The sequence below is a fragment of the Dipodomys ordii genome, unplaced genomic scaffold (assembly GCF_000151885.1).
Source record: "Dipodomys ordii isolate 6190 unplaced genomic scaffold, Dord_2.0 Scaffold112, whole genome shotgun sequence".
Taxonomy (NCBI): domain Eukaryota; kingdom Metazoa; phylum Chordata; class Mammalia; order Rodentia; family Heteromyidae; genus Dipodomys; species Dipodomys ordii.
The window spans coordinates 2,182,424-2,204,674 of NW_012267328.1; the positions used below are offsets into that span (position 1 = coordinate 2,182,424).

The window sequence follows — 22,251 nt, forward strand, 5'->3', positions numbered from 1 at the left end:
CTCTGCTGGCAGCGTCCAGTTGTGGAAAGATGTCCGAGGAGGATGGCGTGAAGCTGCCAAACGAGAATTCTACCAGGAAGCTGCCGAGCCGGCTCCAGCACGGGGAGAGGGAAGGCAGGTGATGGAGAAAGGCTAGAGCAGAGTGTGTGCCCAGCACACTCCACACATTCCTGCACCACCAGTGCAAAGAGTCAGCGTGCGTGAGGCACAAGTCACACCACCACCACCACCATCATCGCCACAGCAGCGCGCTCTTTAGAGAGCTCTGCAGAAGATCAGGGCAGAATCTTCGCCACAGTGTCTCAGGGATTCCTGCTGTCAGGTTCCCCTTGAGTTCCGCACGGCCGATCGTGGGGGATCTAAACCTCGTGTGACCGTGCACGATCTGTGAGCCCTGAGCGAGGAGCAAGTGTGGAGGGGTGCTGCATCTCCATTTCCTCCTCTGTCCCACAGAAATGACCATAGGGGCTACCTCAAAAGCTTGGGAGTTGGAGTTCGAATACAAAAACATACTTCCATATCACCTTTAGCAATGACCACCATTATTAACGTCTGGAGTCTTCCTGATCGTTGGCTCTCATCAGGGAAGCCGCAGTCCCCCTTTAAACTATTCCTGGCCTCACTCGGTTGTCAAGAATTGTCTTTCTCCACACTGGGCCCAAATGTACTTTCCATCGATTTACTCCAGATCTACTGGGAAACACTGAGTCAGGGCAAGTCTCATTTCTCTTCTTCTGACAGTCCCTCACGGCGTTTGAGACAGTGCAACGGATCCCCGTGTCTGCTCAAGACCAAACCTTTGCAGTTTTTAAACAATGTGTCCTTATGTGGCAGTTTTTCAGGAGTTTTTCCTTATCTTTACCACCTTTTTTTTTTTTTTTGGATGCATTCAGCCTTGTCAGCCATCTTAAGCCACATGGTCTCAGAAGGAGCAGGATTCTTGGGTGTGGATGACAGGAGACAAATAATTTTTGTTGGCCTGGATACACCATTTATTCAGCTTTACAATCTCTGGGTGCTGCCTGTGACAGTTCACACACAAGTCGGCGCCCATCGCCTTTCCCTGAAACACGTTTCTCACGCACATGCTATGCTTCTATGTTCCCTCTGACCTTAGTGTAAATGACACAGTCGACAACAACTCTCTGGTGTAAAAACACATAACAAAGAAGTTGCTGGACAAGTGGAAACTTCTGACCCCTCCATTCACAGCTGTTTTTGGGTATCTGGAAGTAAATTCCCGAATACCTCCATGATCAGCCAGCCCGACACCTATATTTTCCCCAGAGACTCAGAGCTGAGATGACTCACCCAAGCTTATCCACAGATAGAGCTGAGCAGTACACCGAGATGAAGTCACAGGCTAGAACATTCCGAACGCTTCCTCCTCATCCTCCTGACAGGACCAAAGGCATTTTTTCCCTTTGCTGTGGATCTGTCTTACTCAGTCTATCTAGCTCTTTTCAGAAGAAAGGCAGTTGTAGCATGGGGTGGCTTTTCCCATACAACTCGTCAGTGATTGGCTGCTATTCCCTTACAACTCATCAGTGATTGGCTGCTGTTCCCATACAACTCATCAGTGATTGGCTGCTGTTCCCTTACAACTCATCTGTGATTGGCTGCTGTTCCCTTACAACTCATCAGTGATTGGCTGCTGTTCCCATACAACTCATCAGTGATTGGCTGCTGTTCCCTTACAACTCATCTGTGATTGGCTGCTGTTCCCTTACAACTCATCAGTGATTGGCTGCTGTTCCCTTACAAGTGATTGGCTGCTGTTCCCTTACAACTCATCAGTGATTGGCTGCACTCACTGAAATACAGCTGTGTGTAGGTGTGGTCAATGGTAAATGTAAGTCCAGTGCTCGGGATGGAGAAACGACAGGTATGACAGTACTCACTAGTGAGCAGTTTCAGGAGGCAGACAGGGAAGGCCCATGAATCTGAGGCCAACCTGGGTTGCATGGAGAGACTTTGTCACAAAACCACTGCCACCAACAACAGAAAGAACAGCAACAAAAGCAAGGAACGCGCTGTCTCAGTAATGACTACATGCTATACATTTCAACACGCCACAGGAAAAGCTTTTGAATGCTCTGGGGACAGAGGAATTCGAGATGTCAGAGTTGAAACGTTTAATTTGACGAAAACATCCCATAATGCCTACACGTACCAAAATATCACGGGGTATCCTGTTAATACGTATGCACTTTTAACGTTCAGTCAATTAGAAACAGAGTCAAGCCACACGTGGAGAGAATCTTGCGCAGGTGTTTGGAAGAGCGACTGTCTGCCTAGGTTTCCTAGCTTAGGAAACCTGGGTCCATCTTTGTTGGAGCCAGCTTCTCGTTTCTTCCTAATGTATGTCCTTGTCTGCATTGCTTGCACTCTGTGTGTCCTCTCAGAACCCTTCCTGGCTGTGCTGATTGACAGATGATTCAGAACAAGGTATGGAGCCACTCTAACTCTACAAGGATCTTTTACAAGGAAAAAAAAATCTGATTCTCACTAGCCTAACAAAGACAACACAAACCTAAATAAAGATAGGTATGCGTATTTAATTTTTAAAAAGACAGAGAAAGCTACTTTTAGAGGAATTTCTTAATCTGGAAACAGTTGTATCTAAAAATCAAAATAACAGCAAATGAGTCCCAAACAAAACCAAATAACTCTCCGGCCTCTGAATTCCATGCTCCTTCCCGCTCCAGTTCCCTGCCCTGTCTCTCAGGACCTAGAACATCTCATTGTCCCTTCCAAATCCACTCCTTTCCCTCTCTGCCCTCCTGTGGTGGCTCATCAATTCTCTTCCATAAAGGAGCTTTCTGAGCACCACGCTCAGTCTCGTGTCTCCTGCTGCTCTGAGAGTTTTCCTCAAGACTTTTCCTAGCATATTTCCTCCTGCACAGGCAGGGGGTGAAGCGCACTATACCCCAGAATTGTGACGTGGCTGCCAGTCCACTCCCTACTTCTCAGACACTTCTTCCAAGAGCCATGACACAGAAGGCAGAATTCTTCCTTAAGACACCAGTCCAGACGTATTTCTGGAGGTGAGGGAGAAGCTGGCCTAGTGCTGAATCAGCTACCCACATCATTTTTATTAAAAGAAAAAAAAAAGGAAAAGAATAAGAAAGAAAGCCCCAGGCTGGAACTCGTACTTTCGGTGGCAGACTGGCTTCTTTGGTTAATGAGTTTAATATTCAAAAAGGCTCCCAGAAGATTCCAGAGAGGATCAAAGTGTACGTGAGTCATCCGTGTGTGCGCTGGAATTCTCATTGGCCATTTCTGATGAGCCCCTCCTGGTACACAAGCCCTCTCGCCTTCACCCATCTACCCTCTTGGGAAAGTTCGAGGTCGCCACAGATACCCCACAACCAACACTCAGCCCCCCACCCCCGAGAACCAACTTCAGAAAACACTAAGGGCAAAAGAAGAAGCCTAGGCCAGGACGGGTGGCAAGTGTGACACTGGAGGTACGTAATCATTCAGGCCACCGGGAGTCAAAGACAAAGCGGTCCACTCTGAAAATGGGGTTTCCCGACTTGAGGGTTCAGGGAGGCCTACGAGGTCCTCTGAGCAGGCTTCCTGGAGTTCAGCAGAGACGCACAGGGGAGCACCAGCCTGGGGCGGGGGCGGTAATGGAGGAGTTCTGGTCACTGAGCACCTCTTCCCTGCTTCTCCCCTTCCCTGAAGTGGACCTGGTGTCCCCCTTCATCCATACTTATTCTCTGGCTCACCCTTTCTTTGTTAGAATCTTCTAGGTAGGCGGACATCACATGCCTTGTCATTCACCCTCTCCTACCCTTCATCTTTAAAATCATCATCTCCATTCTGGTCTTAGTGGCTCAGTCTCATCCACCCGGTCAACGCAGAGAGATTATTATTACTATATATATATTTTTTTACTCTTTCAGAGTGGGCCCTGAAGCTAGAAATGAAGGCAGTTCCAGATCTCAAGTTCCCGCCGAACTCCACTTGCTCACTAAAGAGAGCTGGGATCTCAATTATCCAGACAGAACACATGGTCTCAGAGATCTGGGCGGAAGAGCAAAGGTATTCAAAAACACAGATTTCAAATGCGGATGCACAGGGAGCGGAGGACTTTCGCGTACCGCCCGCCGCGCCCAGCTGACCGCAGAGACGCGGGTCACAGGGCTCAGCACAGCGCTCGAGTCCCAGAGTGACTCAGTCTATCACACGACTCTCCCTTCCCTTTGAACTTTTATTCCGAATGTTCACCTTATTATGGATATTTGAACATGCTCCCTCCCCCTCCCCGCCCCACCTGCCTACAAAAGCTAAGGCTTTCAAAGGCAAGACCCAGACCTTATTCATGACTTTGTTCTGCCTGTTCTTAATACAATGCTTTGTCCTAAATATACATTTTCCCCTACTTTGCCTCTATTTCTCCTCAGTCATAGTAAAAAAAAAAAAAAGATACTCCATTATTCCCATAGATATGTAGGGAAACCAGGGATTTTTGTTGGATTTCTTTGTAAAAATTCAAGGAAATATGCAAAATACGAATTGTCTTTATTTTAATGAAAACCTAGAAGCATTTAAAGATAGGTGTTTTTTATTTTAACACCAACACTGTGACAGAAACAATGGAATTAGACAAGATTTGTAATCTATACCAGAAGATAATCTAACCCAAGTTTGGTATGGATGCATTTATATGCTTTCTTTACCACTGAAGAGAAGTTCTTTGAAAAATCTTCAATTGACTAATGGGAAAAATTTCTGGTCATGACTACAGGCAATTGAAAGGAAAATGGACAATTAATTCATCAAAAAGCAAATCTGATGCGTCGCTTAGATTATGAAACATAAAACCACACTTGTATCCCGGAAATCTTTCATGGAAAATTTTTTTTTTACCCATCTAAAGACTCCTGATGTTGGAAAGCACTCACAATGAATCCTACGAGTTTCACCAGGAACTGTGCTAGGAATTGACAGAATATAAAGAGCTAAACCAATACCCACGTAGCCCTTCGGGGAGAGCAGTAAGAGGTGCAGACATCACCACGCCCCCATGACCCTGGGAACACTCAGTGTCACTCATATCAGTCAAACACATTCACATTCTAACTGACTATAAGTCCAAGGTGTTCCAGTCCAGAGGTGTATCTTTAAGGGAGTTGAAGGGGGAATGCGGGACAGATGCTCAGAAGAAAAAGCTCTTTCAGCACACTTTAATGAAAGCAAGGTTGCGAATGTGGGCTGGGAAGATGGACAATGGATATGTTAAGTCGTTCTGCTGAAGGTGTGCAGAATCTTTCTGTGTGTCCATTTCTTGCCATCTTCCCAGCCAGGCCGCTAATCTGTAGCAAGGTATAGCCTTCTCCCCCTTGCTTTTATTGTGTTATTTCTTACTTAGTGGTTGTTGTTATTTTAACAACGTTTGTTATTTTCCATTGGTTTCGTTTCACTGTGAAGCCAATCACGGCCTGCTGTCTTCTGTACCTAATGCACAGAGAAGTGTACATTTTCATGTGACACCCTCCGTCTCTCCATACTGTTTCTTCCCATCCCGGTGATTTATGTGTTTAGTTAACATCCCCCATTTGGCACAAAATTGTAAGCTTCAGAAAGGCTTGAAACTCTCTTTTTCCCCATTGCTAATGTCTTGCGTTGTATCTACCGCTACACGTTCTAAGTGCTTAAGAAAGATTTATAGGCCATAGGAGAGACCATATGCATTGTACTCGAAGCTTATTTATAATATGTACACGTGTGTATAAAATGGAAGATTATCCAATTATTACTTAGGAAACCTGAAAAGGCCTCCTTAAATAATTTTAGCATTTCCTGTGTATTTCCACTAAACATCTTTCGAGTAGCTCGGCGCCCAGTATTCTCCCGCTTTTATACCCCCAGTATGCCCATAATGGAAGAATAATGTAGGCAGGGGCCAGGTGAGCTGAGACCAGTCTAGGAACCCAGTTAAGAGTTGTGACCAATCACAGCTCTCATTACATGCATAGTTGGTTCAGTCTGGGTACTAGCAAGGCTTTTAACCAATCACAGCTCTTATTACACGCATAGTTGGTTCAGTCAGGGTACCAGGAAAGGTCTTAACCAATCACAGATCTTATTAGATGTGTAGTTGGTTCTGTAAACATGAGACAGGGTCTCAGCCCCTCAGTCCCCTTGGCATCTTCCCAGGGTCCATCTAGGGACAGAGCATGAAGCAGATGACTGACACATTTGCACCTGTCTATACCTCTGTTAAAACTGGATTGGGGGTGAGCAACTCAGCCTCTTGAGGGAAGGTTTCTATATGAGGTCTTAGGGCAGATTTGTAAATCCCTGACTCGTTTTGAAGGGCCATGCTTTTGAGATGACCGGTGGGGGTGAGGGGAGTGGGGGATGGCTAGAGATGGAGGAACTCCGGCTTTCCTGTGCGTGAGCCGGCGGGGTCAGCAGTATACTGCAAATAATATGGATGTGAATTCTGGCCCCAGACACACTGCTTCAAGTGAGTTGCTTCCTTAGACACCCTCAGCCCCTCATTAAAATTCCTCCTACCACACTAAGTTGTGGATGCAATAAAAGCAATTCCCACAGCTTGGGTACAGGAACGTCTCATAAGTGATGGACAAGAAGCTTTTTTTTTTAAAGTGTCCATACACAGATATCTACATACATATTGACAAACACAGAAGAACCCCAAAGTGGACACAATCAAAATGTCCACCATTGGCCAGAGATGAAGAAAATAGCTTACACTATATCCCTGGAATAGTACTCTTCCGCAACTTAAAAAGCCTAGACATTTATGTGTCGATGGGCATCTAGATTTATCCCATATCTACTCACTACACAGTTATTACTGGCATTATTACTGGCATATACTGGGAGCATTGATGAGTCTGTGAAGCCCTGATCGCATTTCTCTTGGATTAAACTCTCCGTTGGAATCACTGGCTCCTCTGTTAGTTGGATGGCTGCGTTTTGAGGACACTTCATAGGATTTTCTACAATGGGTAAGGAGCGAGGAGGGGAAACTTCTAAAGTTCTGTAGGATGGTAGCCCCGCTGGGGTTGACAAGCGTTACTCAACTATTTCAAGATAGCCATTAGAGATCAGTTTAGTTATTTCCCAGCATGAAGCAATGATTTGGTCTGAGACGCCGGGTAAGCCATGGCCCTGATCTGATCCTGACGGACAGAATGTGAACACTGACGAACTGCCCTCCCCACCCCCTAAAACAAGCATGGACCACCTATCCACAAAACACGGACCACGCTACGCACACGACCCTGCAATGCCATTACTATTTATCAACTCACTCATACACATGAAATGAAGATATCAGAAAGAAGGAATAGATTAACATGCACCAATGTGGATGGCGGGGGGCGGGGGGGTCTAAGACCCCTTGGCAGCTGCTAATAAAGAAGATGCCTAACAGGTGTTTTTACAGAGACAGGATGCTGACTGGTGGTGGTCTCGGCTGGGGTGGGAGCAGAGATTTGGAGCAAAGCAACAGAAGTTTCTGGATGATGGGCGTGTTCTGGTCACGTGGCTCTAGTCACATGCTAAAATGGGAGAATTACCTGTTTCCGGCGCGTGCATTCTACAGAGTGTGAATCAGAGCACAGTTGCCTCCCCACCCCCTTTATTAATTGTTATTGCCGAGTTGATATGCAGAGGTGTTACAGGTGCCCGGGAGTCAGGCGGAGAGGGACCAGTACAATTCTTTTCGAACCGTTGCTCTCCCCCCGGCATTTCCCTCCCCCCACCCCTTTTCTTAAAGTCTGTTAAGGTTCTGGGAGGTACGGGTGGCAAAGACCCCCCCCCCGCCCCCTGCACCTGGCTGCTATATGAACAGAAGAAACTCTGGTCTCCGACGGTCGCATTAACCACCGGTGAAGACAGTGTGGAGGAGAATGAACGCAGGGTCTGAGTGCTTTCCCTGTCTAGGAAGTCTGGTCAAAGGCAAACAGGCGTTCGATGCTCAGTGCTTGGGGTGACACAGAGGCAGGAAGGTGGGTGAAGGGGTGTGGACCCCATGTGCCAGCCACAGATACACGAGTCCCAAGAACAGGGGAATCCCTGATAGAATGAAATCTACAGATGCTTGGAGGCTGTGAAACCCACCGTGCTCTTTCAGAGAAACAGGGAGGGGGGAGAGTGCACAGTGCCCACCCTACATCAATTAAAAGCTGCTTTTATACCTGAAGCTGTGAGCCGCTGTGTGACTGCCCTAAACAGAGAGCATCCTGAAGAGGAGCCTTGGGAGGGAGGGAGCTCTATTCATGGGGGAGGGGGATGTAAAATGTCACAGTGCACCTTTCCAAAAACTAAAACAACAGTGTCCAGACTCCTCCAGGAAAAGAGCAAGAGAAGAAAAGGGCACCAAGGGCTTGAAGAGAAAACGACTGTATTTTCCCTTTCCCGAGCTCCTGAGCTAAATCACAAGGGCAAGCCCGTCACTCCCAAGGTGTGGGGCCCCGTGGGCTCCGTCTTGTGTGGCTTCCCCTTCTGTTCTCTCCCAAGAGCCATCCATGCGGCTAGAACAAGGGGAGGCAGGAGGATGAAGGAACTTGCCGGCCGTTGTCCAGTTATGGCAGCCAGGAAGTACAGGGGGAGTCTCCTGCCCGCCCGACTGTTTCTAGTCTGAGCCACGCAGCGAGGAGGAACTCGGGGACCTGCCTGCACCAGCACCTGGCGGGAGTCAGGATCCCCAGATACGTATGCTTCTAGAAAGACTTCAGAATCACCACCGCACTGGTGCGTGTCTGTCTTTAACAGGCTGATTTCCTAGTGAGCCTGAACCAACGGGCTGACCTATCTCCGGACACGGTCAGCTTGGGATCTTGCTGAGTCCCAGAATTTGACCTTGAACTTCGAAGGCTGACTGGGCCTAGGTGAGTCACTCAACTCCGGAAGACACAGTCCTCCGGGTTTAGAAGAGACTCGGAGGTAATGATTGCTCGAGTATAGCCTGGGTTTTAACAGAATTCCTGCCGTGTATCCATGGGGTCAGAGCGCTGCCCTTCGACCCCCACTGAAGAAGGCTCTCGGGGTGAGGTGGTAGGGATGGAAAGGTCCATCTCCCCTTTCCAACAGCAAAACATCGTCGACTTCCTTCCCACCAACCCGGCACACTTAAGGTTGCTCTAATTTAACTTTATTACTGTTTGTCCTGTCGATACGCACATAATAGTGTCCTTAAAGAAAATGACAGCTCTATTCTTCCTCTCTGAGGTTTATTTCAGACACTCCTCTTTTTTTTTTTTTTCTTTCCTAATGAGGTGGATCTACGTTTGCAGTTGTATATTGTGTTCTCTTAACGGGAAGGTTTCCAAACACAGAAGACAAAACAGAAAAAAGAAAAGGAGAGACGAGGCGGCCTGCTTCTACCTGTTGATCGCCTGCTCGCCCTCTTGTCGGCCCACGCGTGTTCACGGAGGAGTCCCAGGTGTCTGCTGATGGTGAGGACGGCCGGCTGCGCCGTCTCCAGGACTTCCCCGCGCTCACGTGGCCTCCCCCTTGGGGGTACCCTCGGTCCCCACGACTCCTGTAGGAGCAGCAGGTGCCAAGCAGCTTTGAAGCTTTTTGATCAGGTCTCACGCTGGGAGCCATTATGCATTAACTGGCATATTGGAGCTACCACCGAGGCACCATTAGTCCACAATTATTGGACTTTTAAACTCACTCTCTGCTGGGCGTGCAAGGGACGTGGGCTCCCGGCCCGATGCTGAGAGGCAGGGAGGAAGTACGTGTGGAAAGGGGGGTTGTTTTCCCTCAGTGGGGGCGGGAGGGACCCCAGGACTATAGGATGGGGGGGCACTGGGGTTCTCGTGGTCCGAGCCATTCTCATGACCGGGAGAGACACCCCTTAATTCTGCCTGATTTGAGAACCGCTGCTGGGGGCTAAAACGGCCATGAAGACACAGACGCACACACAGCGAGTGTAGACGTTCTTGGCTGGACGCAGTCGGGACGAACTTTCAGAGTTTGGGTGCTGGTTTCCCTGCTGACTTTAAGCCCAGGGAGGGGAGATCCGTTGTCTTTCTCCTCCCCACGCCCCCTTTTTCTTCTCGTTCTCACATGGTGTCTCTCTTCCTTCTTTCCCTCCCGTCCTCCCTCCCTCCCTCCTTCCACCCCTCTTTCTTCCTCTTTTGCTGGTACTGTGGATGGAGCCCCAGGATCTTACACCTGCCAGGCAGGTTCTCTACTACTTGGACCATACCCACTTTGTTTTTTGCTTTTGCTTTTCAGCTTGAATTTAGATAAGAGTCTCGTGTGTCTCTCAGGCTAGCCTCCACCTATGATCCTTCCCGATCTCTACTTCCCTGGTATCTGGACCCACGGGAGGAGGCCTGGGCACCCGGCCTGGCTTTCCTTCGGCTCCCATAATCCACAAAGGGGCCGGCCAAAGGTCACTTTGTCAGCCCCGCGGTGAGCGTTTCTGCGAGCAAAGTGGCCAGGGGGGAAGCCGCTGCTCTGAGGGCACCGTGCCCAACCCGGGCTCTGTCCTGCATCCGGCCAGCCACTCCCTGCTGGCCTAGAGGCGGTCAGAATCGCATGCCTCCGGAGATCTCCACCTCACCGTGGTCCGTCCAGATCCTAGAACGACGGACGGAGCCTCTGCTTTCCAGGCATTGGCGGCAGTGCCAGGAGTCCCGTGGGGGCCTGTATGCGTGCCAAGGCTGAGAACACAGGAGCAACACGGCCCGAGGGCCAGGGCCAGGTGGAGGAGGACAGAAGGGCGGAAGGGCTGCTTAACAAGGGTAGCCCCTGGGGACCAGGATCCAGGCTGCACCGTCCTGTGGAACTATCTGGAACACATTCTTTCTTTCTGGGCTGATCATCGGGGAGGCCTGGCTCAGCTGCAGACAGGATGTGCCGGGCGTGAGCTAGCCCGGGGCGCCGGGGCTGGGTATGTCCAGGTCCCCCACCCCATGCCCCAGGCACCTGCACCTGCTTCCTGCTGGTGAAGACTCTGTGAGCCTTGGGGACGGTAGGAGGTAAGAGGTGACCAGTAATGGAGATCTTCAGAGAGCAAAATACAGGTCCTGTCCAAAGACTTCAAGCAAAGCCAGGCACCGGTGGCTCACGCCTGTCATCCTAGCTACTCTGGAGGCTGAGATCTGCGAGGTTCAAACCCCACCCAGGCAGGAAAGTCTTTATCGCCAATAAACCACTCTTTATCGCCAACAAACCACTCAGAAAACCAGAAGTGGCGCCGTGGCTCAAGCGGTAGAGCGCTCACCTTGAGCGGAAGAGCTGAGGGACAGCGCCCAGGCCCAGAGTTCAAGCCCCACGATCAACCAAAAACCAAACAAGCAAATAAAAAACTTCAAGCAAACGGCGGGTTTTCTCTGCCAATCATGCACCGTGCGTGTCCCCGTGGAGTCCAATGGATGCCTCCCGCCACGGGCGGCCTTCCCCACCCCGAAGGGAACACGGCCACGTCTGTGGTCTCCAGGCTCCACATTCTGACGCCAGCACGTCCATCCCTGGCACGGCCTGTCGTAACTGGGAACGATGGCGGCAGACTCCACTGTTCAATGGAGGAATAATATTTTCTTGGAAACTCGAACCGTGTCATTTATCTCTGTCAGAAAACCACCCATGCACAATGAAGTGTCACTCCTTGTCACTAATGAGAAATCTTCTTGTCCCCTGAACACTCAGAGCTGGGGGAGGAGGGGACGGTACCAATGCTGACCGGCAACTCTTAAAAGCCCCACCGACATTCAAGACAGCAACCTGTCAATCATGTGACCGTGAGGAGGGAAATACAGGAACTCATCCTTGTCTTTTCTTTCATTCTTTCTTTTTTTTTCCATTTTCTGGAAGACAATGTGGTTATTCAGTTCTCTCTCTCCTTTTTTTTTTTTAAATCCTACCTATAATGGATCTCAAATCTCATCACGTCCACTAAACCCGGCCTTAAGTGTAAAGTTTACACTTTGCAAACCCTCGGACACACTTAACATTTTACATAATGGACGTTTACATTCACGCAGGATGCATCTTTCTCCCTGGACGGCTTTAGAAAACAAAAATCTAAAAGAAATGTAATTAAAAACAGACCCAAACACAGTAATGGCCTGGTGGCAGCTCCACAGCTTAGTTTCTGGCGGCATGTCAGGGTGTGAGTACCGTCTATCCAAAGGAAAAGGAGGTACAGAAATATGTCACCTGTTTTGCCTTCAGCCCTCTCAGGATATCTTGGACTCAAGGACTCAGCTTCAAAGCAAGAAGCAAGGTTTTCAACAGCCTTCTCCGCAGTCAGGATTGAAAATCATGAAAATCAGTGCGACAAAAAAGAGGGCGAAGGGGCGGGCTATTCTTTTTTTTAATCCTTCAAAAGACTAAGATCCTCACTCCTGTGCTAGTGATTCCTGATTTGCACACAACATAATCATTCCTGATTTCCAAAGCTTGAGCGAATTAGCAGTAGGAAGCTGGGAAAGAGCGAAGAAAATACCATTTCCCAGACACGCCGTGAGAGCAGGGGAAAGTGACAGCTACTTACTCACTTAACAAATATTTAATGAGCACTTACTATGTGCCAGGCGCGGCGACAAGAGAACAGCATGGGAGCGATGCATGGGAAGGAAATACTCTTAGAGAGAGAGATAAAAAACCCCCACACACGCTGCAGTCTGGGACCAGTTGCGAGGCAAGTCAATAGTCTTAAGTATCTCAAAAAAAAAAAAAATCTCGGAGAAATTGATACTGTTGCAACCACCCAGCGTCAAGGAAATGAGTTTCAATGATGCCGAATGTGTTCTAGAGGGGCAAAATACAGCCACGTAGTATCAAGTGATGGAAGTGGGTGAAGCAGGAAAAAGACATTTTCTTTTTGTCAGAGGAGGAAAATCCCCAACAGAATCCTTTCCTTCTCCAAGATCCGAGCTTCACCTTCCTTCATGACTCGATTCAACCATCCGCGGGCTCTGGAGCCCCATCCAGAGACGGAGGTTTCATCTCCAGAGCTGGATAAAGGAGGATGGACTCCAGAGAAGATGCTCTCAGAGCATAGACGAGGAATTTCAGCCCACAGGCCCAGGAGCCCCCCCCCAACCCCAGAGGGAAACATCTTGCCAGAAGCTGTGGGCACGGCTGAAAATCGAACCTGTTTCTCTCTGAGCTGCGGCCGGGGTGCGGCTGGATGGTAGCTGCCTGTGGGGTTGTAACTCATCTCTTACCCAACCGGCACGGGGGCTTTTGTGATGTGATGTCTTAATATTTTTTGTTTTTTAAAAAAATCAAAGGTGGGCTGGGAAGGTGGCTTGGTGGTAGAGCGCTGGCCTAGCATGCACGAAGCCCCGGGTTCGATTCCTCAGAACCCACATACACAGAAAAAGCTGGAAGTGGTGCTGTGGCTCAAGGGGTAGAGCGCTAACCTTGAGCCAAAAGCAGCTCAGGGACAGCGCCCAGGCCCGGAGTTCAAGCCCCAGGACTGGCCAAAAAAAGAAAAGAAAATGGAAGGTAATTTGCATCTTCCCAGGGTGAAATGATCGGGCTCGCAGGAAGCAGACACGTGTTCTGTCCTGGGAATCCTCGGCTCCGCAGAGAAGTGCAAAGGATGCTGGGTGGCAACCGGGGGAACTGTGTGCAGAGCATCTCAGAACCAGAGGTACCCCGCGGTGGATCTCGGGAAAGGCCGGGAGTCTGTGCGCTGGCCTGCAGATCACTCTGCTAACAACACAGAAGTTCTGTGTCACTGATTTCCAGTTCCAGCCACAGGCGACAGCTGTGGTTCTCACACACCGGATTACCCACAACCCTGGAATGTTTCCTAGCCGAGAGGCGGGGTGACCCAACCCCTCGGTCTGCGCGCCGACCCCTCCCCCTTCCTCCGCTGACCTCAATTCTGCAAATTACATGAGTGCCCCCAAATTCCCTTCCCTCCAACCAGCCGGGAACCACCAGGTATTTTCATAAATAGGTTTCTCTATTCAGGTCTGATGAGGCGGCCGGGGTGCGGGCGTGTCCCGGGGAAGGCCGCTGTGAACACAGCGGCTGGCAGGGGAATAGGCATTGTTTCTCATGTTAGAGAATCTAAAAATTCAGATTTGCAATACAGCTGTCCAGCACCTGCCCTGTAGAACGCAGCCTCTCCACGCCACCATCGAGAGCAGATGCTGTTTTCTGTCTCCGACACAACCTTATTCACCGAGGAGAAATATCCTGATTGCCGTGTGATACAAAAATGCCAAATTTCAATTTTCATAGAATCAACCAACACCCCCCGCCCCAAAGGAAGACAACATGTATAAACTCCCCCTCAGGCCTAAGACAGCCTCTGTGACTCCGAGAGGCCCATTTTCCGAAACTACGTGAGAAAATTGATTGTGGAAACAATATTATTTAACAATCTCCCATTAATTGACACTTCCCAGTTGTTGAGTTCATCCAATTGCATTAGCCTTTACCCAGCCAGCACTCTTCCGTCATTTTTTTTCTTTAATAAAAGCGGCCATTTCGCAAGGTTTAACTTGCTAACGAAGGGTATTAATTTCAATAAAGCAATTAGCGCATTTACATAATTTGATATTGTTATTTTAATAGAACGCAAGAGCTCCGAGAAGCAGTCACGGCTAGAGGAAGGAGAAGAGCGGCCTGTTCACCTGCGAAACCTGTACTCTGACTCGCTGATTAAAAAAATAATAACTTCATCGCAAGCGGCCTCTCTGTGGTCAGAAGTGGAGCACGGAGCCGTTCGTGGAATACACGTCACCGCGGAGAGGGGACAAGCGGGAGGGAGAGAAGAGGAAAATAACCCATCAGCCGGTTCTCACCGGAGGTGGCCCACCCTATTTATTGGCCATCTTGGAGATCACGGCCACTTAGAATCTAATAAGGGTCCCCTGCCAACTGCTGGGCAGGAAGCGAGGGCCTTGGCCTTGGCTACGTGTCCATTCTACATCCATCTCCTTGTTTAGGGCCATGGTCTGGCACTTCTCAGCGCCCTTTCCCAGGGGATGGAGGACCCTGCAGCCCACGGCGGGGGCGGGGGGGAGGGAGGGGGGCGTCCTGGCCAAGGGTAAGAGTGGCCGGAGATGTCTGTGGCCACACAATGCACAGCCACGGGCTGATCTCGGAGCTGGGATGATGTGCCACTTAAATTCTCATCGGCTCGGTGTCCTTACATACCACGGGGCTCTCTCTGGGCCCTTGTGGGGTAGCCGTGATTTGCACCCAGACTTGTGGCGATTCAGAGAAAATACACAGAAGGTGTCTGGCGTCATTCTTGAGGCAAAACGTGCTTGGGAAATCTGAGGTGCATCAAGGAGCTTTCCCCACTTCTCTTCCCAGCGCCGGGGTCTCTGGATGCCCAAACACGCCGTGTAAAGAGCACACAAAATGAACGGAGGCCTAACAGAGCCCGGGGGCTCCACTCGGGGGTAAAGGTAGAGTTAAAACACACAACTTCTGCGTGGGCACCGCTGGAATGCCTTCATAAAGCATATTTATTCACCTCTCATGAAGACTTATTCTTTCAATTAATTACCAACGATAGAAATTCAAAGCCATTCATTCTCCGGGATAAAGCTGAGAGCGAGGGGAAGGTCATCTGACGAGCGTGAGGACCCCGCGTGTGAAACGCTCTTATTACAAGAAGAAAGAGGAAGAAGGGGAGGAAGAGAGTGAGAAGAACAAGGAGGGAAGAAAGGGAGGGAAAGGAAAAGGAGGGGGAGGGAAAGGAGAGGGGAGGGAGGAAAGGAAATCTCTGCTTTTATTGATGCATCTTAGAATGACCAAATAGATTTTTTTTTTATTCCAGGGTATGAAGTAGGAAAGAACGTAGTTACTGCTTTTTGAAAGTTGTGTCATTGAACGCTTTCTTTAAATGTCATGATAAGCTTTCTGAGTGTATCTTGCTATCCGCAAGCAGTCCGGCTATACCTGTAAAAGCTCCACAGAGCTAAATCATAGCTACCCAGGAACAGAGTGGTTCAAAGCCATCCCGGGCAGAAGAGTCTCTGCAGCTCTATCACCAATGAGCCAACCACAAAGCAAGGTTGGAGGTGTGGTTCAAGCGGTTGCATGCTATCCAGAGGATCGCGATATTCCGTGCCGCTGTTTGGAGCTGTGACGGGTGACAGATGTGAATTAGGATGGACCCAACCAGCGAATGGAACACAACTTTGCTCACACCATTTAGTTTCTCAGAGAAAAAACTGGAATGTTTCTTATTGGAAAGTGGACGTGTCCAAGACAGAGAGCAACCATGAATGTATTACTCAATAGTGCGGTGCTACGAATACCGGACGGACGGTGGGGGAAAATACAGCTTTCCTCATGGCCCAGTGGACACAACGCCCCTCTGCCCGCACCTCGGGGCCCAGCTGGTCCGACGTTCCCCATCATCAGGGATCTTCTGTCCCTAGAACCACACAATCACTGCCCACTTTAAGAACTGGAGGCGGAGTGACCCTGGCCTGAAAGTTTCTCTGTATGCGATGTCATGGGTTCTGGTGCTTTTCATCATTTAAATCACTGCACCAAGAAACAAGGTCTTCCCTGATAATTCCAACTTACACACAGTCTTCTCCCCAAAGCTCCCTCTTTCCTCTCTTCCCCTTCACCCTGAGTTCATGGTTTTGATAATACTCAATCTTTGCTGAGAATACTTTATTGAATCCCTTCCCTTCCCTTCCCTTCCCTTCCCTTCCTTCCTCCCTTCCTCCCTCCCTCCCTCCCTCCCTCCCTCCCTCCCTCCCTCCCTTCCCGGGCTCTGTAGCCTGAAAGCCAGGCATTTCCATCTTCTGTACATCTCTAGATACTGCCTTAATTACCATGTGAACGAGATCAGAACGCAGTAGGGCTTTTCTATTACAACCTCGCTTTCTGCAGGGTCAGATTCAGAGAGGTTAGGAGGGAGTTGCAAAGCCACAGAGCAAGGGAACGGAAAGCAGCCAGTGCGTGGCCAGCTCAGAGTCCCTTCCACCACCGTTCGCCAGTCTGCAGCGGCAGGAGGGGGTGGTGAGACCGCTCTAGGAGTCCGCGGCACTGCCGTGGGCTGCTTATCTAGATTCCCAGGAGCCCAGGACACAGAGGCAGCGGCTGCCAGCGCAGGTGTCACGGCCACAGTCCCAGTGATCAGGAAGCTTCGGGTCCAGCTCCTGCCGCCAAAGCCCGTCCTTGGGACAGGGAGGGGGGGGGGCTGCCAATTCCCCAGATCACCCCTCAGCGCAGGGAGTGCTGGTCTTCGGGCCCAGTCCTGATCTGGGCACAGGAAGGCTGGCCTCCCTCTTGCTGGCTCACGCCGGCCACGTCTGATCCCCTGTCACACGGAAGCCGTCAGGCCCGGTCCTCTGCTCTCTGGGGCTAACTTTATAGCAGCAGCAGAGACAGAGGTTTGAAAACCAGCGAATAAGCAGGAAGAGGGTTCTGAGGGAAGCCAGGACGGGGTTGGCAGCGAGGAATCTGCGCCAGCCACGCCTGCGTTCCCTCATTCACTCACTCAACGCGCATTTACTGAGCACCTACTGCACGCACGCGCACACCAGGTCCTGACTGTATGGCATCCACAAAATCTCTAGCCCCATGTGGTTTTGACCATGATGGGCAGAGACAGAATCCACCGAATAAATACAGTTAAAATTAAAAAGCATGCACAGAAGAGGGCCTTGGGCTCGCGGTCCGCACGGCCGGCCCCACGGACAGTACGGGGGGCAGCAGGTGTGGTCCAGCAGGAAGGAGGCAGAGAGAGGGTGGGATGGGGTGGGGCGGGGTGGGGCGGGGTGGGTGGGTGCAGGGTTTGCTTGTGATTTCCTAGAGGGTAAGAAGCACCCCGTAAGCACAGACCACCGCGCAAGGGAGGAAGGGCGGGCACGGGAGGAGGCAGGCAGGCGGAGCCGGGCAGGCCGTGTGGAGCTGCTCCTAGAAATAAGCGAGGCCAGGCTGAGCGGGAGCCCCGGCCGGCGCTTGCTTTCTGGGTCAAGTGGCCAACAGTGGGGTGTAAAAGTAGTGGCTTTGGTGGTTTGTGTGTTGTTTTAAAAGCGAGGTTGAAAACGATGGTCTACTGTTTCCACAGCAGGCCGACAGAGCCGTCATGGCGGAGCCCGCAACCTCTTGGGTGCTGGGTGACACATGGGGATGAAGAAGAACATGGATGACCATCCTTCCAGCTCCCAAGGGGCCGTCCGCCGCCCCGCATCCCCACACGCTCTCCCCAGCGCCCAGCTCCATTTCATAGGCACCATCTCTGCTGGGAGAAGGACTCGGGGAGGACCCTTAGCTGAGGACTGTGACTGGAGTCATTTGGCTTCAAAGCTGAATCAATCACTCACAGCTAGTATGTCTTTAAATGAACACAACAAGGTGTTTTCCTGGTCTGGTCTGGGCGGGGAGGAAGTCATTGGGGATTTCTCCCTGTTAGAAATGAGGCAGTGAGGCGGAAGGGTGACCTCTCAATGATGACCACATCCTAATTCTTCCTACATGTGGCCCTGTGACCTCACAGCCCTTTCCTCTGCGAGGAGGGAGGAAGGCCCAGGTGGGTTTTCCCCAGAACAGCTTGGACCGTCCAGTCTGACCCATGCAGACTCGTAATCAAGAGACCTCCCTGGCTGTGTTCACAGGGAAGCCATAGAGGGGGACAGTGCTGGCCTTGAAGGCCGAAGGAGGGAGGGAGGGAGGGGTGGAGGGAGGCGGCTCAGGTCAAGGAATTCACGCAGCCTCTGGAAGCTTCCAGAGTCAGGACAGGTAACCTCACCTAGATGCCCCAGACAAACATCATCCTGTTGAGTGGTCATGCAAGCTTCTTCAACTACTCCAGAAAACAGTATGGAGGTTCATCAAAAACCTAAACCTAGAACCCCACCCTGTGTCTCACTCCTGGGCATCTATCCAATGGAAGACACAAGCAAGGTTTCAGTAAAGCCACCGGCACAACCATGTTCATCGCAGCACTGCTCACCATAGCCAAGATATGAAATCAGCTCAGATGCCTCTCAGTGGATGACTGGATCGAGATTGATGTGATATATACACTCAATGGAATTTTACTCATCCATTAGGAAGACCGATAACTGTACCATTTGTAGGAGAATGGAAAGACTTGGGGGAAAAATATTCTAAGTGAAGTAAGCCAGACCCAGAGAAACGAAGGTTATATGGTTTCCTTCGTTTGGATGTGCCTGTAACTCTATAAATAAACACACAGGGCCGTGCGCAAGGGGTTACAAATGAATTAACTGCAGTATAATAGACTCTACGGAGAGCTTAAATAGTGCAATCATTTAGAAAGACTAGGACCAAGCTCAACAGAATCAACACCAGGAAATGGGTACCTTCAAGGGAGGAGACAAGGGAAAGGAGAAGACAAATGGGGGGAGAGAATGCAGTCAAGAATTCCTTGTGTAAACCACAAAATTGAGAAAAGGAAGGGAAGGGGTGAGTCGGGGTTGGGGGGTGACACTGATCAAGGTGTGCTGTATTCATTCATTGCTTTGTTGGATGGTACCTCCTTAAAGATAATTTTAAAAAGAACAGAAATAGCTTCTTGCCTACTGCATAGTTGAGGCTGGTTTAACACCAGTGCAACTCCTTCCTTCCTTCCTTCCTTCCTTCCTTCCTTCCTTCCTTCCTTCCTTCCCTCTCTCTCTTCTTTCTTTCTTTCTTTCTTTCTTTCTTTCTTTCTTTCTTTCTTTCTTTCTTTCTTTCTTTCTTTCTTTCTTTCTTTCTTTCTTTCTTTCTTTCTTTCTTTCTTTCTTTCTTTCTTTCTGTTTTGTTGGCTATGGGCTTGAACTCAGGGCCTGGGCGCTGTCCCTGAGCCTCTTTTGTGCCAAAGGTATAGTGCTCTACCACTTGAGCCACAGCGCCACTTCTGTTTTTTTGAGTGGTTAACTGGAGATAAGACTCTCATGGGGACTTTTCTGCCCAGGCTGGCTTTGAACCCTGATCCTCAGATTTCAGCCTTCTGAGTAACTAGGATGACAGGTGGGAGGCACCAGCGCCCTGCCCAACTGTTTTCTTGCACAAGTCCAGAGGTGGAGGTGAAGCTGGAGGTGAATGCTTACAATGTCAACCGTTACCGTTATTCATCCACAAAGTTTTTAGTGGCTTTCAAAACACAACCAAACCACACAAAGGAAAAAAAATCTCTTTTCATCCTTTGTTTCTAAAGGTATACTGTGTTTTTACAAACCTGCTAAATGCTGACAGCTTATGATATTAACCGACTTCTCTCCGAATGGAAGCGGGGATTAGGTAGAACATCAAGCTAATGAATAACTGAAGGGCAAAAGATCTTAAGGCCGCTAAATCCTCTAATATTACGGTAAGTAGGATCAAAAGAGAGATGGGATGTAAGTTTTAAGTAATTAGGTAACTAGAACGCAGGATTTACTGCATTCTACAGGCCCAGCTCCTCACCGCGTGCCCTTCGCCTTGTGGATACATGGCGGACTCACCTCAGCATAACCCACAGCCAGCTTCCTGTGGAAAGTGTACGGTGGGTCCTTCTTGGGACTACGCATAGTGCAGGCAGTAATAATGGCACGCACGCACAGCTGCAAGGTATTACACAAACAGCTGTAACGCAATACCTTCCTTCTGCTGGCCCTTTCCTTCCCCTCCGAATCTCCGCCAGCGGCCCGATGCCTCTCCGGCATCTTCTAGGGAAAGGATGCCTTCCTAGCCTAGCATAGGTCTGACACCAGGCATGGCCAGAGACGGGGTAGAGGCGCAGGAACTAGAATGTTCTCTCTGGTTTCATCGCAGGCCTGAGCATCTGGCTGGGGTATCCTTCACGGACCTGAGTTTCCCACTTCCTTTGGCATTAAAAATGCTACGCCTGGCCAGGTTTTACACCTCCTTGGTTTCCATAGTCTGCGGTTAAATGGTAAGGCAACGAAGTCTCCTACGTCCAGGTGGGTAATTAATAAGTAGCGCAGTAATGCGATTCCTCTGAAATACCAGATTAGCATCCGTGCCCGGGCTGGTGCAACGTGATTTCTCGGGAAACTGGTTTTGGGGATCTCTTTCTGTGATTATGAACGCAGACTCCCTGAGATGGAGAAGCGTACTGAAGTCTGTGGGCTACACAGCCTCCAAGCTGACCTTTCTCCAACCCAAGGACGTTCGGAGCCAAATTTCTCCAGCACTTCTGATACCAGGACCAGGAAGTCTTTGCCTTGTTGGGCAGGGAGAAGGGAGAGGAAGGTCATCCTGAACACCCCTTCCTGGCCTCTGTGATCCTGCCCCCATCATGCCAGAACACTGCCCAGCTGTACAAAGAGGGGTCCAAGTATCCAGGGGTCCAACTGCCACTGACTGAGAAATCCCATTGTATGAGAGCTGCCCAGAGCCTGGAAAGGTTTTCTTGTGTGTGTAATAGTATCAGTATGCCTGCCTACCTTCTTTTCCTCCCTCCCTCCCTCCCTCCCTCCCTCCCTTCCTTCCTCTATCCTTTTTCCCCTCCCTCCCTCCCCTCCCTGCCTCTCTCCCTCCTTCCCTCCCTCCTTTCTTTCTCCCTCCTTCCTTTCACTATCCCTTTTCTTTTCCCCCCTCCTTCCCTTCTAGAAGCACAATCCTCAAACATCAGCGGAGACAGCGGCTGTTTACCGCCTGTCATTCTGCATTCATTCTCAGCTCATCAAACATTCATTTCACCTCTCACCTCCTCCGAGCCCCACGCTCTCCCCTTCCAGCTGCTCCCGTGGTCTCCGCCCGCTCCTGAAGGTGAACCCTTAGGATACTCCCCCACATCCTGACGTTGTCCTCACACCTTACTGCTCATCCCCTTCCCGTGCGGCCCTTGGTCGTACGTCGTCAGAATCAGGGCTACTGACCTGGGGAGAGAACTGGGGCCGGGAGGGATTCCACACGCATGGAGGCCAAAGCCATTTCACAGAATGCTTCCATTCCCAAAGGTGACATGTGTTTCATTAGGAATGGCGTTGCCAGTGATCAACTCTTTTCTCTTATAACTGTATCACCAGCTTTTCCTCACTGCTGGGTGAAATTCTTTCCATCTCTGTGTGTGTGTGTGTGTGTGTGTGAGAGAGAGAGAGAGAGAGAGAGAGAGGAGAGAGAGAGAGAGAGGAGAGAGAGAGAGAGGAGAGAGAGAGACAGGGAGACAGAGAGAGAGAGAGAGAGACCTCGGGCCTGAACTCAGGGCCTGGGTGCTATCCCCACGCTTTTTTGCTCAAGGCTAGTGCTCTACCACTTAAGCCACAGTTCCACTTGTGGATTTTGGGTGGTTCATTCCAGATAAAGAGTCTTGTGGACTTTCCTGCCTGGGCTGGCTTTGAATCACAATCCTCAGAT

At 50.1% G+C, this 22,251-nt stretch overlaps 1 protein-coding gene across 5 annotated transcripts in view; it reads right to left on the minus strand.

The window, feature by feature from the left end:
* Positions 1–22,251, minus strand: part of Tenm2 (teneurin transmembrane protein 2) — a 625,307-nt gene that overhangs the window by 293,412 nt on the left and 309,644 nt on the right. The window lies entirely within an intron of this gene.